Source organism: Miscanthus floridulus, chromosome 11 (genome assembly GCF_019320115.1).
Source record: "Miscanthus floridulus cultivar M001 chromosome 11, ASM1932011v1, whole genome shotgun sequence".
NCBI lineage: Eukaryota > Viridiplantae > Streptophyta > Magnoliopsida > Poales > Poaceae > Miscanthus > Miscanthus floridulus.
Genome location: NC_089590.1, coordinates 14630699 through 14644988, shown reverse-complemented (window position 1 = coordinate 14644988; position 14290 = coordinate 14630699). Strand labels below are relative to the sequence as shown.

Below are 14290 nucleotides of genomic sequence, written 5' to 3'. Positions count from 1 at the left end.
TCGTGGGCCTCTGCTATTTTGAAACCGTCGTCTTCGCAGGTGTAAGCGGCGTACATGTTACCTCGGAGGGTTAGGACTCCTTTCTCGGTAGGCATCTTGAACACCAGATACCTGTAATGAGGTATGGCCATGAACTTGGTGAGCGACGGTCGACCAAGAATAGCATGATAGGTGCCATCCAAGTCAGCGACCACAAAGTTGACGTAGTCAGTGCGGAAGTGGTCCAGGGTCCCAAACTGCATAGGTAGCGTGATCTGCCCGAGAGGTGTAGAGCTCTATCCGGGGAGAACACCCCAGAACTGTGCCTCGTATGGCTTAAGATCCGCCTAAGCTATCTTCAGGGCAGGCAGACTGTTCTTGAACAGTATATCAATGGAGCTGCCGCCGTCGATTAGTACTCTGTTGAATTGGACCCTGTTGATACAAGGATCGAGGACCAGGGGAAAATGTCCTAGCTCTGGTATTGCGGCCCATTGGTCCTTCCTGCTGAAAGAGATTTCGCGGTGAGACCACGGAGGGAGCCACGGATCGGTGAGAAGGTTGTCGGTGTTTGCCACGTTTAAGCAAGTGCGGGCGAGCAGCTTGCGTTCTCGTTTGGTCTCAATGGACACCTTGCCGCTGATGATGGTGTGCACGCGATCAGTTGGCTTGACGTATTTATGACGAGGGTCCGCATCGTCGTCGTTGTTATCCTCGTTGCGCTGTTCCCCCTGCGTCGTTAGGCTTGGCGGACGTATCCAGAGCCTGTTGACGCGTGTAGATAGTCTTGAGGATGCGGCAATTCTCCATGGTATGGTTTGACTTAGGATGGAGCTAGCAGGGCCCCTTCAATGCTTTGGCGTAGTCGTCTTCATAGTTACGACGTCCGCCGCCCTTTTTAACGGTATTGACCTTGCCGTCGTCTTCCCGAGCATGTTTGCTCCTGTAATCGTCATGGCGGTTACGCCGCTGATTACGTTGGTCACGGTGGTCGCGGGAGTCATTGCGCTGGTTGCAGCGGTCAAAATTGTCGTTCCGACCATGATTGCCGTGGTAATCGTCGCAGTGTGGGGGGTGGTCGAAACGTGGAACCCTTGCTGCTTCTTCAACAATTATCTTTTTAGCGTCGTTGGCATCCGCATATTTCTTAGTGGTGGCCAAGAGCGCTGTGACTAATTCAGGTCTCTTGCGGAGGAGCTTGTCCCTTAGGGCGTCGTGGAAGCGGAGGCCATTGACGAAGGCCTCGATTGCCTCGTTGTCGGAGATTGATGGGACCTTGATGCGCATCTCCGAGAAGCGCCGGACGTACTCACACAGTGGCTCTTCCTTTTGATCTCGAATCCATTGCAGATCATATTTGTTGCCTGGCTGTTCACAAGTAGCAATGAAGTTGTCGATGAAGGCTTGCTTGAGCTCCTGCCAAGAGTCAAAGTAGTTCGCTGGCAAGCTGACCAGCCATTGGTGACCTGCATGGCCAACAGCGACTGGGAAATAGTTAGACATGACGTGCTCATCAGCCATGGCTGATCTGCATGCAGTCTCGTAGAGCATGACCCATAATTCGGGGTTTTCCTTGCCGTCGTACTTCTGAAGTTTTTCGAGCTTGAAATTTTTGGGCCATATGACTTGGCGAAGGTGTGGAGTAAACTGCTTCAAACCCGATGGGCCATGGGCAGTGTCATATTCCATATGGCGATAGCTTTCATGGGATGCACGATCGTTGGCTCTCTGGTTGATGTGAGCGCGTAGATCACGTCCACCGAGGTAATGGCGGAGATCATTATTGCCATCACGACGATCTCGATTGCCATCTGGATTAGCCCTACGATCGTGGTTATCACGGCGATTGTCACGGTTATCTCGGTGGTTGTCATCTCGAACGTCGTGGCAGTTATCCTCCCGGTGGCGGTTGTCGTCCCGACCACCATCATGACCACCGTTTCCGCATTGACGGTTGTCCGATGGGTCGTTGTTGCGCGAGCCACATTGGTTGAGTGGCTGTGAGCGACTTGAGTATTGGCGGCTGTGGCTTGATTTGACTGAAACGGATGGAGCCCAAGCTTGATTCACCATCTCTGCGGTCTAAGCCATAGCAGCCGTCAGATAGGCTTGTATGTCATCACGAACTGCCTGGGTCTCGGGAGTGTTGGGTAGCCGTTGCATTGTCGCCATGGTGACGGCTACGTTGGCGCTTGGAGTCTTGAAGACTTGTTTGTCCCCCACCCTATCGAAAGCATTGTTGAGGTCACGTGGCTGGACCCTTATGTGTCGCACCTCCTGGTCTGCTTCAGCTTCGATTTGTCGGCGATTAAACTAGTCAATATTGTGTGCTTCGCGTGCAGTCCTTTCTTGTTCTGTTTCGCCAACTACTGGTGGCTCGTCATTGCTGACAACATGGATCAAATCCCCTCGTCTTGGCGGGAAAGACGGAAATTGGGGGAAACCTGGGGCATGGTCTGGGAGATCCAGATCGTATTTGACGCCTTCATCTTCGTGACGCTGAAGCTCAGTGTGGACAGATGCATTAGATGCGATGCCAGACGAGCAGCTGGAGTCACCCTCTCGGACTGTGTGGACGGATCCTTCTTGATAATCTTCAATCCGGACCATGTTGATGAAGTTGCATGGCTTCGGCCGAGGTCAGTGTATAGGACACAGATCCAAGCGGCGTTGTAAGTTATACGCGTAGCCGGAGGCAGCGTTTTGTAGGCCGTAGGGCTAGGCCTGGTGGTTCTCCGTTGAGGCTTCATACTCGGAGAGTCGAAGACCCATCGCGAAGACTGGCCGGCGACGAGCGGAGCGCCTCTCAGGAGTAGATATGACCACGAGGTCTGTACCAAGTCATGTAGGACGACTGGCCCAAGCTGGTCGGGTAGACCTGTTGTGGGAAACGGTTACCTGCTTATTAGGTTGACTTTGAATCGTACTTACCAGAGCTAGGGTTTCAGCGTGTTTGATGCCGACCCGATCGATGGAATCGAGCAGGTCGGTGTTGTCGATCTGCTTCCCTTTGTAGCGGGGAAGCGGATGATGGGTTGTCGGCGTGGCTAAAGGAGATGTAGGCATGGTCGGAGCTAGATGTACCATGGTCGAAGCCAGATGCATCATGGTCGGAGCCAGATCCAGCATGATCGGAGCCGTATCTGTCGTGGTTGGAGCCGTAGCCAATGCAGGGGAAGTAGTGGTCGGCGCAGACTGAATCCATGCCTTCACCATGGTCATGGCGATGAAGTCGTCGGAGCTGGTGGTCCATGTGATCTGGCCAACGGTGAACGTGAGGCCGCTTGGCGTAGCCATGGAACCGGAGGAGATGACCATCTTGTTTGCTTGGAGAGCAGTACACACACCCCCTACCTAGCGCGCCACTGTCGACGAAATATGGTCGGCAGTCTACCTAGGGGTATGCCCAAGGTAGTAGATTGTCGGCAGATAGATGCGCAAGCCACAAACAAGACGGTGACGCAAGACAGACACGAGGTTTTATCCAGGTTTGGCCGCCAAGAAGGCGTAAAACCTACGTCATGTGTCTAATTTGTATTGCTGTATATCAATGAGAGATGTTTTTTAGAGGGATCCCCTGCCCACCTTATATAGTCCGGGGGGCAGGGTTACAGATCTAGAAACTAATCCTAGTCAGTTACAATTGCCATATGTGTCCGGATAAGGATTCCTATTCTAACCGACCAGGATCCTACTTGATCGCCAAATCCACCTTGACTCCTTGCGTGGGACTCCAACCAGGTTTGCTGGGCCGCACGTCGTCTTTCGGATGGACCGGACCCATCGATCCAGGCCGGCCCAAGCTTAGCCTTAAGGGTATAGGGGTTAATACCCCCACAGAAACCAAAGACGATGGGTTGAGATCCAAATAATTATAAGGGCCTTTGTGCAAAAATGACAGGCGAATGGGTATGGGCTAATCTGAGCCGTTAGATCCATGATGGATGGCTCAGATTAGATCAGAGGGGGAGGGAGAGATACTGGCCAGAACAAAGGGCCGCGTGGCGGTGCTCCATTGACAGCGGTGAGCAGCTTGCCGGAATCCCACCAGGAGCGAGCTACCGAACTCCAAACTCGACGGGAAAAGCACAGAGAGGTATAGAAGAAGACGTCGAACTCGTTCGTGGGGTCGAAGAGGGACATGAGGGCACCAGGGCGGCTCAGGACTTGCTCGAGCGGCTCGGGTGGTCCGATGTAGCTTCGGTGAGCGCACACACACATTGGGGAGCAAGAGAGAGGGCATACACGGCACCTGCGGATTTCTTACCTTGACGCGACGCTTGGCAAATAGCTCGGAGCGGCGGCGAAGCTACGAAATGGCGGACCGAAATAGCAGTGGCAGCGCTAGGGTTGCGGCGTGCAGCAAAGCTAGAGCATGGCGGCGGCTTCGATGCAACTAGATGGAGGCGGCGGGCATGAGGCTCAGCTTTTATGAGGCGGGGAGGCATGGAGTGCACGGCACGATGCGAAGACGGGGTGAGCGCGTACTCCCGGGCGGCGTCGGTGTCTAGCTCGGGTACGAACGAGAGGAGGGAGACGACTGACAAGAGGGCCTAGGGTGGCAGCGAGTGGGAGAGCAGGGAAGGAGAGTGCGGCAGTGGTGCAGGCATTGCTGGGCCTGTGAGGGAAGACGGGCTGATCTTGCTGTTGGGCCGAGGCGGAAAGTGCACCAGCGTGGCTTGGTCTAGATCACCGGCTGGGCCTGCGTCGCGAGAGGGAAGGAGGGAGAACTAGGCCACGACCAGGCCAAAAGGGGAGAGGAACCAGGCCTTCGGGCCAGATCGAGAAAGCAATTTTTCCAATTTCCAAATCTTGTTCTATTTTGTTTTCAAAACCAAATTCAAATGTAAACCAAATCAAATTCGAATATGGTTTAAAATACACTTTTTAATTCAAATAAAAATGAGAAATTTTGGTATGCTCCCAAAAATAAATTTTACAAATTTAAAAATTCTTTTATTTTTAAATTTTCTTTTCTTTTATTTCAAAGCCACTTTCAAATTCATTTCTAAAAGCAATTTAAACCATTTAAATTTTGATCGAAACCACTCAACCAAATAAGTCAAATGCTCCGGCATGTACGCACAACCATGTTGCTACTCCTTATAATGAATTTTAATTTAATGAAAAATATTCTTTTTCCTATATTTCATGAGCACAAAATAAAAAATTAAATCAATTTATATCTTTTTTGAAAAGAGCAAATTTTAGGGTGTTACACTCACAAGTTCTCTTCTCTCCCTCAGATTTGCACTGAAAATTTGACTCTAATTTCTATGCACTTTCATAATTACTGACAAATTCAATCACGCTTTAATACTTGTCAATAGGTATACTTGGCAATGGTGCATGCAGATGAACGAAACGATATCACGCCATCTTAGCCTCAAAGCCAATTGAGAAGGTGAGACTGCAAATATTTCAGAGTTGATAACATTGTACCTTTGGGTGGTACTGGCCTCCAGCACCTCCATCTCTTGTTCAATTGCTTATATTGGTCATCTGTTCCCTATGTTTCGGTGTGATAGTAGATTGAGACAAGCTATGAGCTTCAAGTCAATATATGAAGAAACAAATGTAGAATAATCACATGAGAAACCTTTTCTATCAGTATAGAATAACATCCTTTCTCTTTCAGTTCAGGTTCAGGGACAAATGACATGTAAGAAGACATTGTGGACTAATCATTATTGTGGCCTGGGTGTGAATTGATTTTTTTTTTAAATAGCAACCAACGAGCCACCTTCCTCCAATGGTGTGGTCTGAAACCAGCAACATGGTCTAGACAGCAGTGCCTCCACCGCTTGTATGGTGGAAGGAGACAGTCAGATATCACAGACATAACCTGCAGGCACGTACATCGCTGTAGGCGTGGGCAAAAACTTATGGCTCCCGTGCAACGCACGGGCACGACTCTAATAAATAAAAAAATTATTAATTCAACATTACAACCTTGAATTGATAAAATATTTTTGAACCCACCAGCAGCAGAATGGCCTAATTTAACCTAGTATGTGTTCTCGGCTTTTAATATTATGCTTCTTTTTTCATTAAAATTATTCAATAATTAGGATTCTATGATTGCAGCAACCATTTCGTCTTTATTTGTATCAATCTTGCTAAAAATCTGGTCGATGTGTGGGACTCGAAGAAAAAATCATTTCATCATCTGGATGCACTGGTGGCAGTGCTGAATTAGTAAGCGATCCTAATAACATATTATTTTTTAATCACACATACATCTTTCTAATGTTTCTTCTTTTAATGTTGCACAGTGTCCAAAGAAGACATATCGGTGGGACGCAGGTTCCATTCAAGGTTGTCGAAATGGAGAGGAAGTACCTAAAACGGCCGGCGGGAAACAATGACTGCGGGTTTTATGTAATGTGGGCAATGCTTCGCTATATCGGCGAAAAATCGAAAGAAGCAGATAAGTTGGTATGTATAATCCCCATATATTTTATGTCTGTTAATAATTCAACAAAATAATTTTCTGATTCCACTTTGGATATCATCTTTTTTGAACGACGGCACAAGAAATATAACCACGAAAGACTATTAGACATGGAGATCGTCAATGTAGCGTATATAAAGCGATACCCGATTCCACGAAAAAATATAAATTAAAGTAAATTATAAAACAATAAAATGTGAACGGGCCATCACTACCGGTTAGCAACAAACCGGCAGTGATGGCCAAGATGACAGTGTTAGCTTGAGTCACAAACCAGCAATGTTGGCTTAGCCATCACTGTTAGGTCTTGTCACAAACCGACAGTGATGGTTACGACAACACTGCCAGCTCAAAACACAAACCGACAGTGATGTTCGAGGTTACACTGGTGGTCTCATGAACCGGCAGTGTTGGTGGAACTGAACTCTGCCAGGTTGTGAAAGGACTGGCAGTGAAGTTGAAGAACACTGCCGGTTTGTAGGAATCAACAGTGGACTCGAAGAAAAAATCATTTCATCATCTGGATGCACTAGTGGCAGTGCTGAATTAGTAAGCGATCCTAATAACATATTATTTTCTAATCACACATACATCTTTCTAATGTTTCTTCTTTTAATGTTGCACAGTGTCCGAAGAAGACATATCGGTGGGACGCAGGTTCCATTCAAGGTTGTCGAAATGGAGAGGAAGTACCTAAAACGGCTGGCGGGAAACAATGACTGCGGGTTTTATGTAATGTGGGCAATGCTTCGCTACATCGGCGAAAAATCGGAAGAAGCAGATAAGTTGGTGTGTATAATCCCCATATATTTTATGTCTGTTAATAATTCAACAAAATGATTTTCTGATTCCACTTTGGATATCATCTTTTTTGAACGACAGCACAAGAAATATAACCACGAAAGACTATTAGACATGGAGATCGTCAATGTAGCGTATATAAAGCGATACCCGATTCCACGAAAAAATATAAATTAAAGTAAATTATAAAACAATAAAATGCGAACGGGCCACACTACCGGTTAGCAACAAACCGGCAGTGATGGCCAAGATGACAGTGTTAGCTTGAGTCACAAACCGGCAATGTTGGCTTAGCCATCACTGTTAGGTCCTGTCACAAACCGACAGTGATGGTTACGACAACACTGCCGGCTCAAAACACAAACCGATAGTGATGTTCAAGGTTACACTGGTGGTCTCATGAACCGGCAGTGTTGGTGGAACTGAACTCTGCCGGGTTGTGTAAAGGACTGGCAGTGAAGTTGAAGAACACTGCCGGTTTGTAGGAATCAACAGTGATAGCTAACCCTCATCACTGCCGATATGGTTGTGCCGGTTCAAAATCCGGTAGCGATGAGGTGTTTTGAACCAGCAGTGAAGTGCTACTATATAGTAGTGCAGAATGGCCGGTGAAATGACTAATCTGGCATTCTTGTCTCGAGAATAAACTTGTGGTTTCAAAGATCCAAAAGGGATGGAAGGTAGATATTTTTTTTTGGGTATAAAGATAAGCGCGTTCAGCGCAATCAGCATATAGACACCCTTTTACTGCCCTCTGGTCGCTATGACATGCTACTGCTAATCATTTCGTTCCAGTCAGGCGTGCCTTGGAAAATGGGTGGTACGTTCATTTATCTGTTATTGTGTCTACGTGGTTCATGTCAATCACAAATTACAGAGGCACTGCAAAGCCTGTAACAACCGACATGCTTTTTCAGTTAATGTCCGTTACACAAATATACAGTAAGTAATACAGAAAGCCAATGAAGCTTTGAACGGAAGTTGTTCCATGGACTTCGTTGGTGAAAGTTAGGGCACGTGTTAGAACCTGACACCCCGTATTTATGCACTAGCAGCACTCGGATTGTTAATATCGTAGTATGATACAAGCTTACACTGTACCCTATCATGAAGGGCAAAGATGAATTGCATTCACTAGTACAAAAATAATTTTTACAGATAGTTTCCATTTCTAATAGAGGCTGTCGAGTTAGGAAACCATATGTAACCTTGGCGGGAGGCACTGTAGCTACACAACCGATTTTGGAAATTAATTTTCAGGGACGGTTACGTTAAGTAAACCGCCCCTAGAAATGTATTCATTTCTAGGGGCGGTTTCCTTCATTTCTAGGGGCAGTTTCCATAAGAGAACTGTCCTCTGAAATAGGATTTTTGGGACGGACGTCTTTACCGAACCGTCTCTAGAAGAGACAGAGTTTCAGGGACCGTTCTTCTCTTAAGTGAACCGCGTTTAAAATCTAATAATAGGGGCGGTGCTCTACAATTGGTGGCATAGTGGCGTTTTTTTAAACAGGCCTTTAAGATCGTTTTTTACTGTTAGAAAAATCATTTATGTACTAGTGATAAGGGTTCTTGTTACCGGTTGGTACCTTGAACCGTCAGTGTGCAATATGAGGAGCCATCAGTCCTGGTTGCCCACCGCCGACACCAATTCTTGCAATTGTAGTGGTTTGGAACCACCGGTACTGGATGGTTTTGTAGTTGTGCAACATAATGCACCAAGACCTGTTATAACCTAATGGCTTGCAGCTCCCCAACCCCAGTTGCATAATATCATGAGCGTCATATTCACCTGAACAGCTACTCTTCTATTAATATGTCTATATATAGCGTACCCATGTGTATCTTCAGTTATCAACACAAGCCCTCGACTAATCAGCTGTCAGGGGTGAGTCCTTTTCTTTCTGTGGGCTCATCGGTTTTATTTTGTTCGGTAGGATTCAATATACAATTCCCTTTTATTGTGTTGGAAATTGAAGCCTAACACGTACACATCCATCTAACATATAGGCATGCAGATGAAGCCTACAACCGTGGCACTGCTCATTTTGATGAACATGATGTGCACTATTGGAACAAAGGCCCAGGAAACAACTTTACTAGCAAATTCGTACGGAAGCAATGAAGGAACCAGTTTTACGACGGGCATAAATCCTGGAAGGATGCTGATGGCCCGCAACTTTGATAATAGAGATATATGCTGCAAAATGAGCGACAGTCCTTGCAAAGTAAGATACGATTGTCCTTAGAGATATATGCTTGCATTCCCATGCATATGGAGGACGGATATCCCATATATAGACACGGTATGTTGCATCAGCAGGTTCTTGAGTCCCTTGTATCATCATCTGGGTTTAGACCAATCTAAATAATCTCTGGGGTCATGAAATGCCGTGTAATTGTACTGAGCATACGCTTAATATTAAACAATAAATTAAAAGATGTCCTGTGTGTGATAATTAGTCACTCGGATAAATCCATGGATGGAGTTCTCGGTGAAAGAACATTTGGCCATCTTTACATCATCACGTTCTTTTTATATTCAGAATAATAAAAGGGGAGCGAATACTGTGAACTAAACGGGGCGACCCTAGGTTCGATTTGTATCAACATGTTTCTCATCCTTTTGAACCTCTTCGTGTGAGGGTCAAACTACTTGAAACCTATAACACCACGCGTCCAAAATCTGCTTATATGGCTTAGCTCCGCACATTGAAAGGGCCTGCATACGCATAGCACGTCTCTTATACTTATTTTGTCCTCACTTCGTGTAAAAGGGTTAACTCAAACCGCTCGAAACCTATAACACCCCGCTTCCAAAATCTGCTTATATGGCCTAGCTCCGCACGTTGAACGGGTCTGCGTACGCGTAGCACATCTCTTATACTTTTGTCCTCACTTCGTGTAAAAGGGTTAACTCGAAAGTGTTGTGTTTGGAGCGACAAGGATTATAAGTTGGCCCTCACCCTCCTAAACTTCCAAGGTGGTACTAAAGCCACCAACTACAGCTCCACATGTGCCACATGGGCCACATGGGCAAACAACAGAATACTACAATCCTCTAATCGGGATGGGTTGTTACATATTCACCCCCATAAAGGGGATGCCCTTGGTAGCTCACTATATACACAGTAGATGCCCAGAACACGCCTTGGTACACCCCTCCACGAGCACATGCAACAAGGGTGTATGCTTTGATACCATCTGTAACACACCACGTCCAAAATCTACTTATATGACCCAGCTCCACATGTGGAATGGGCCTGCATACCTATGTTACACCTTCATCCTCGCTTCATGTAAAAGTGCTAGCCCATAGTTGCTATGTTTGGAGCGACAAGGATTATAAGCTGGCCCTCACTCTCCTAAACTTCGAAGGTAGTACTAAAGCCACAAACTATAGCTCTTCATGTGCCACGTGGGCCAACAATACAACTACTATAGACTTCTAACAGGCTGGCGTGTTATAGAACCGTGGTCTAAATTCGAAGGGGTCGATCCGCCACCCTTGCAGGCATAGTTCTGGAAATAGAGGGAAATGACATACCCTCAAAGGAACTTGCATGTACAGAAAGGAGAATAACATCGATGAGTTTTCTATTCAGTTTATCCCTCATTAACGAAGTCCCATGTTTCTTTTTCAAAAGAGAGAGTAATCACTAATCACTTACAGTTTCGTGATATACAATTTGTTTTAGCACATTTACAGTTACTTTTAGGCTATGATTTACTGGTTCCTCCATTTTTGTGTTTAGATGTATGTGTGCCCTACCATATCATGCGAACGAAAAGAACTAAAGCCGGTCGTCTGATGGTAAAAATACATCGGGACATCCAATTTAGTTTATAATAAAACTAGACCATCAACCCAAGCGAGGGCATGGGCCAAAATCTTATAAGACAGAAGTATTAGTTATTGTTTAGTATCTTTGACTAATGAAAACTAAGTATATTAATTTACATTACTTTCTTTTCGTTTATTTTCTGACACAGTAGGCATAATGGATACTCTTTTGTCTATGTCGGGTTGTGATCAACTCATCAATTACTGATTTATATTTTTTTTTCATTGATATTTATTGTTTTCTCCCATTTGCTTGGCAATCTCTATATATCTTCATATACATTTAGTTGAGACCTTAGCTTAAACTATGGTGGCTCTTGTTCCAATCTATATCTTATAACATCATGAATCTAAATTTTGGTTTTCAAATATTAGTCTTACTGGATGCTACATATTTATTAATCATCAAGTTAAGATGAAAGTCCTGTGTTTATTTTTTGTTTTCTTATTACTCCTTTTCTACTTTTAAAATTAAGGACTTTCAAGGGCGATTGTCATAAAGCAGCTGCCCCTAAAAAACGTATTTTAGGGTGTGGATTTCTTAACGAAACTGCCCTAAAAAGACTTTTCCAGGGATGGTTAAATGCCCGACGCTGCAAAGGCCCTATCTCTATAATCGGTGGCATAGTGGTAGTTTTTAAACCAGCCTTTAATATCATTTTTTATAGTTAGTAAAAATCATTTATGTACTAGTGATAATGGTTCTCACTACTGGTTGATACCTTGAACCGTGAGTGGTAGCCTTTGACACTGTTGCTTTATGACCTACCAGCAGTAGGAGTCATCAGCACTGTTTGCCCACTGTTGACACCAGTTCTTGCAATAGTTGTGGTTTGGAACCACCAGTACTGGATGGTTCTGTAGTAGCGCAACATAATGCGCCAATGCAAGACCTGTTATCATGTAATAGCTTGCAGCTCCCCAACCCCAGTTGCATAATATCATGAGCGTCATATTCACCTAGACAGCTACTTTTCTATTAATATGGCTATATATAGCGTGCCCAAGTGTATCTTCAGTTATCAACAACACAAGCCCTCAACTAATCAGCTATCAGCAGTGAGTGTTGTTATTTCTGTTAGCTCATCGGTTTTATTTTGTTCCGGTAGGATTCAATATACAATTCCCTTTTATTGTGTCATCAGAAATTGAAGCCTAACACGTACACATGCATCTAACACATACGCAGATGAAGCCTACAACGGTGGCACTGCTCATTTTGATCAACATGATGTGCACTATTGGATACTTTGATCATGCAAGTTTTCTTGGAACAAAGGCCCACGAAACCACCTTGCTGGCATATTCATATGGAACCAATGAAGGAACCGGTTTTACCAAGGGCATAAATCTTGGAAGGAAGCTGTGAGGGCCCGTACCTGGGATAGTAGAGATATCTGCTGCAAAATGACCTCCAATCCTTGCAAACTGACATACGCTTGTTAGAGATATATGCTTGCATTCCCATTTATACGCAGGACGGATATTTCTATATATAGACACGGTATGTAGCATCAGCAGGTTCTTAAGTCCCTTGTATCATCTGGGTTTAGACCTATCTAAATAATCTCTAAGGTCCTGAAATACCGTGTAATTGTACCGAGAGTATGCTCAATATTAAACAATAAATTAAAACATGTCCTATGTGTGATAATAAGTCACTCAGATATATCCATGGATGAAGTTCTTGGTGAAAGAACCTTTGGCCATCATTAATGTTATTTACTGCTCTTTTCCTCTACATCATCAGGTTCTTTTTTTACATTCAGAATAATAATATTTTCTTTAAAACTAATTACAAAGAAATTTATCTTTGATAGGTCATCACCCCAAGAAAACAGGTAAGGGTCAATCAACATATTAGATCGATGGCCCCAGTGGCATTTCTTATGATGTGTTTGGAAAATATTCAATATGCTGTGATGTTCAAGAAATTTTGATGACTCGTCAGCTAAATCAAAATTTATGTGGCCAATTCAAATATTTGTGTCTATCAAAGTTTTTAATGGTCAACTGAGATCGTTCTGGAAATAGAACGAAATATCATACCCTCAATGGAATATGCATGTACAGAAAGGAGAATAACATCGACGAATTTGCTAATTTTAGTATATCCCGCGTTTAACTCATCAATTACCGGTCTATATGCTTTTTGCTCCATATTTACTTTTTTTCTAATTTGCTTGGCAACTCCATATTTTTCCAATATACATTTAGTTATTATAGGGTTAATTAGATATATACCACTATACATTTGCAGCTTCTGAAGTACACCATACGAACTCACCAAACACCAGTGCCTGCCATCACTACCACATAAACTTTTTTGGAGGTGTGCAAAATAGGTTAACGAGCGGGCATCACAACCGCCTCGGACTATAGGTCACACTTAATCAATCTTTCCTAAGGCGGTTCAAATGCCCGCCTTGGTAAATCAAAAAACAAATAAAAAATAAATTAAAACCCATGGACAAGCCCAGTGAGTCCATCCAAGGGCCTGCCGAGCCCATCCCCGTACCACCACTCTGCTCGTCGGATCTGCACTGCAGCTCAGCAGATCTGCTCGCCGGGGGGGAGGATCCATCCAGCATCGTTGGCCTACCTGTCGGGAGGAGCCGCCTTCCTACTTTGCCACCGAGCCCCGCCGCTGCACGAGCCGGCCGGATCCGGGCTCCTCCTCACCGGATCGGGCTCCTCCTCGCTAGATCTGAGCTCCTCCTCGTCGGATCTAGTTCCTTCTCGCTGGATCCAGGCTCCTCCTTGCTAGATTGGGTTCCTCCTCGCCGGATTTGGTGTTGGCCCCTCATCCTGTGCTCCTTCGGCCACCGGACCGGATCCACACCGCTGTGCTCCTCCGGCTGTCGGGATCCGCCATGCATGCACGAGGAGAGAGGCCACCGCCCTGTGCTCCTCACGGCCTCTAGCAACGCGGGAGGACACAGTTGGCCTCCATGCTCCGCGCGGGAGAGATAGAGAGGGAGAGGGAGGCGCGAGTGCCGCACGGGGGAAAGGGAAAGGAGGCACTAAGGGTGGGTGAGGGCGCGATGGATAGATAGGGAGAGGGAGAGGGAGGTGCCACGAGCCTCACGGGAGAGAGGGAGAAGCATGACTTAGCTTTAGACAGAAAGTCTGGTCGACGGCGTATGTCGTTATCTGGTCGGCGCTGACGAAGTTGCTCGGCTTTGGCCGAGGTCGATGTATAAAACACAGAT

The 14290-nt window shown here is 45.5% G+C and overlaps 1 pseudogene; it reads left to right on the top strand.

Annotated features, from left to right (window-relative positions):
* Nucleotides 1-14290, top strand: part of LOC136491681 (nucleotide pyrophosphatase/phosphodiesterase-like) — a 111494-nt pseudogene that overhangs the window by 11967 nt on the left and 85237 nt on the right.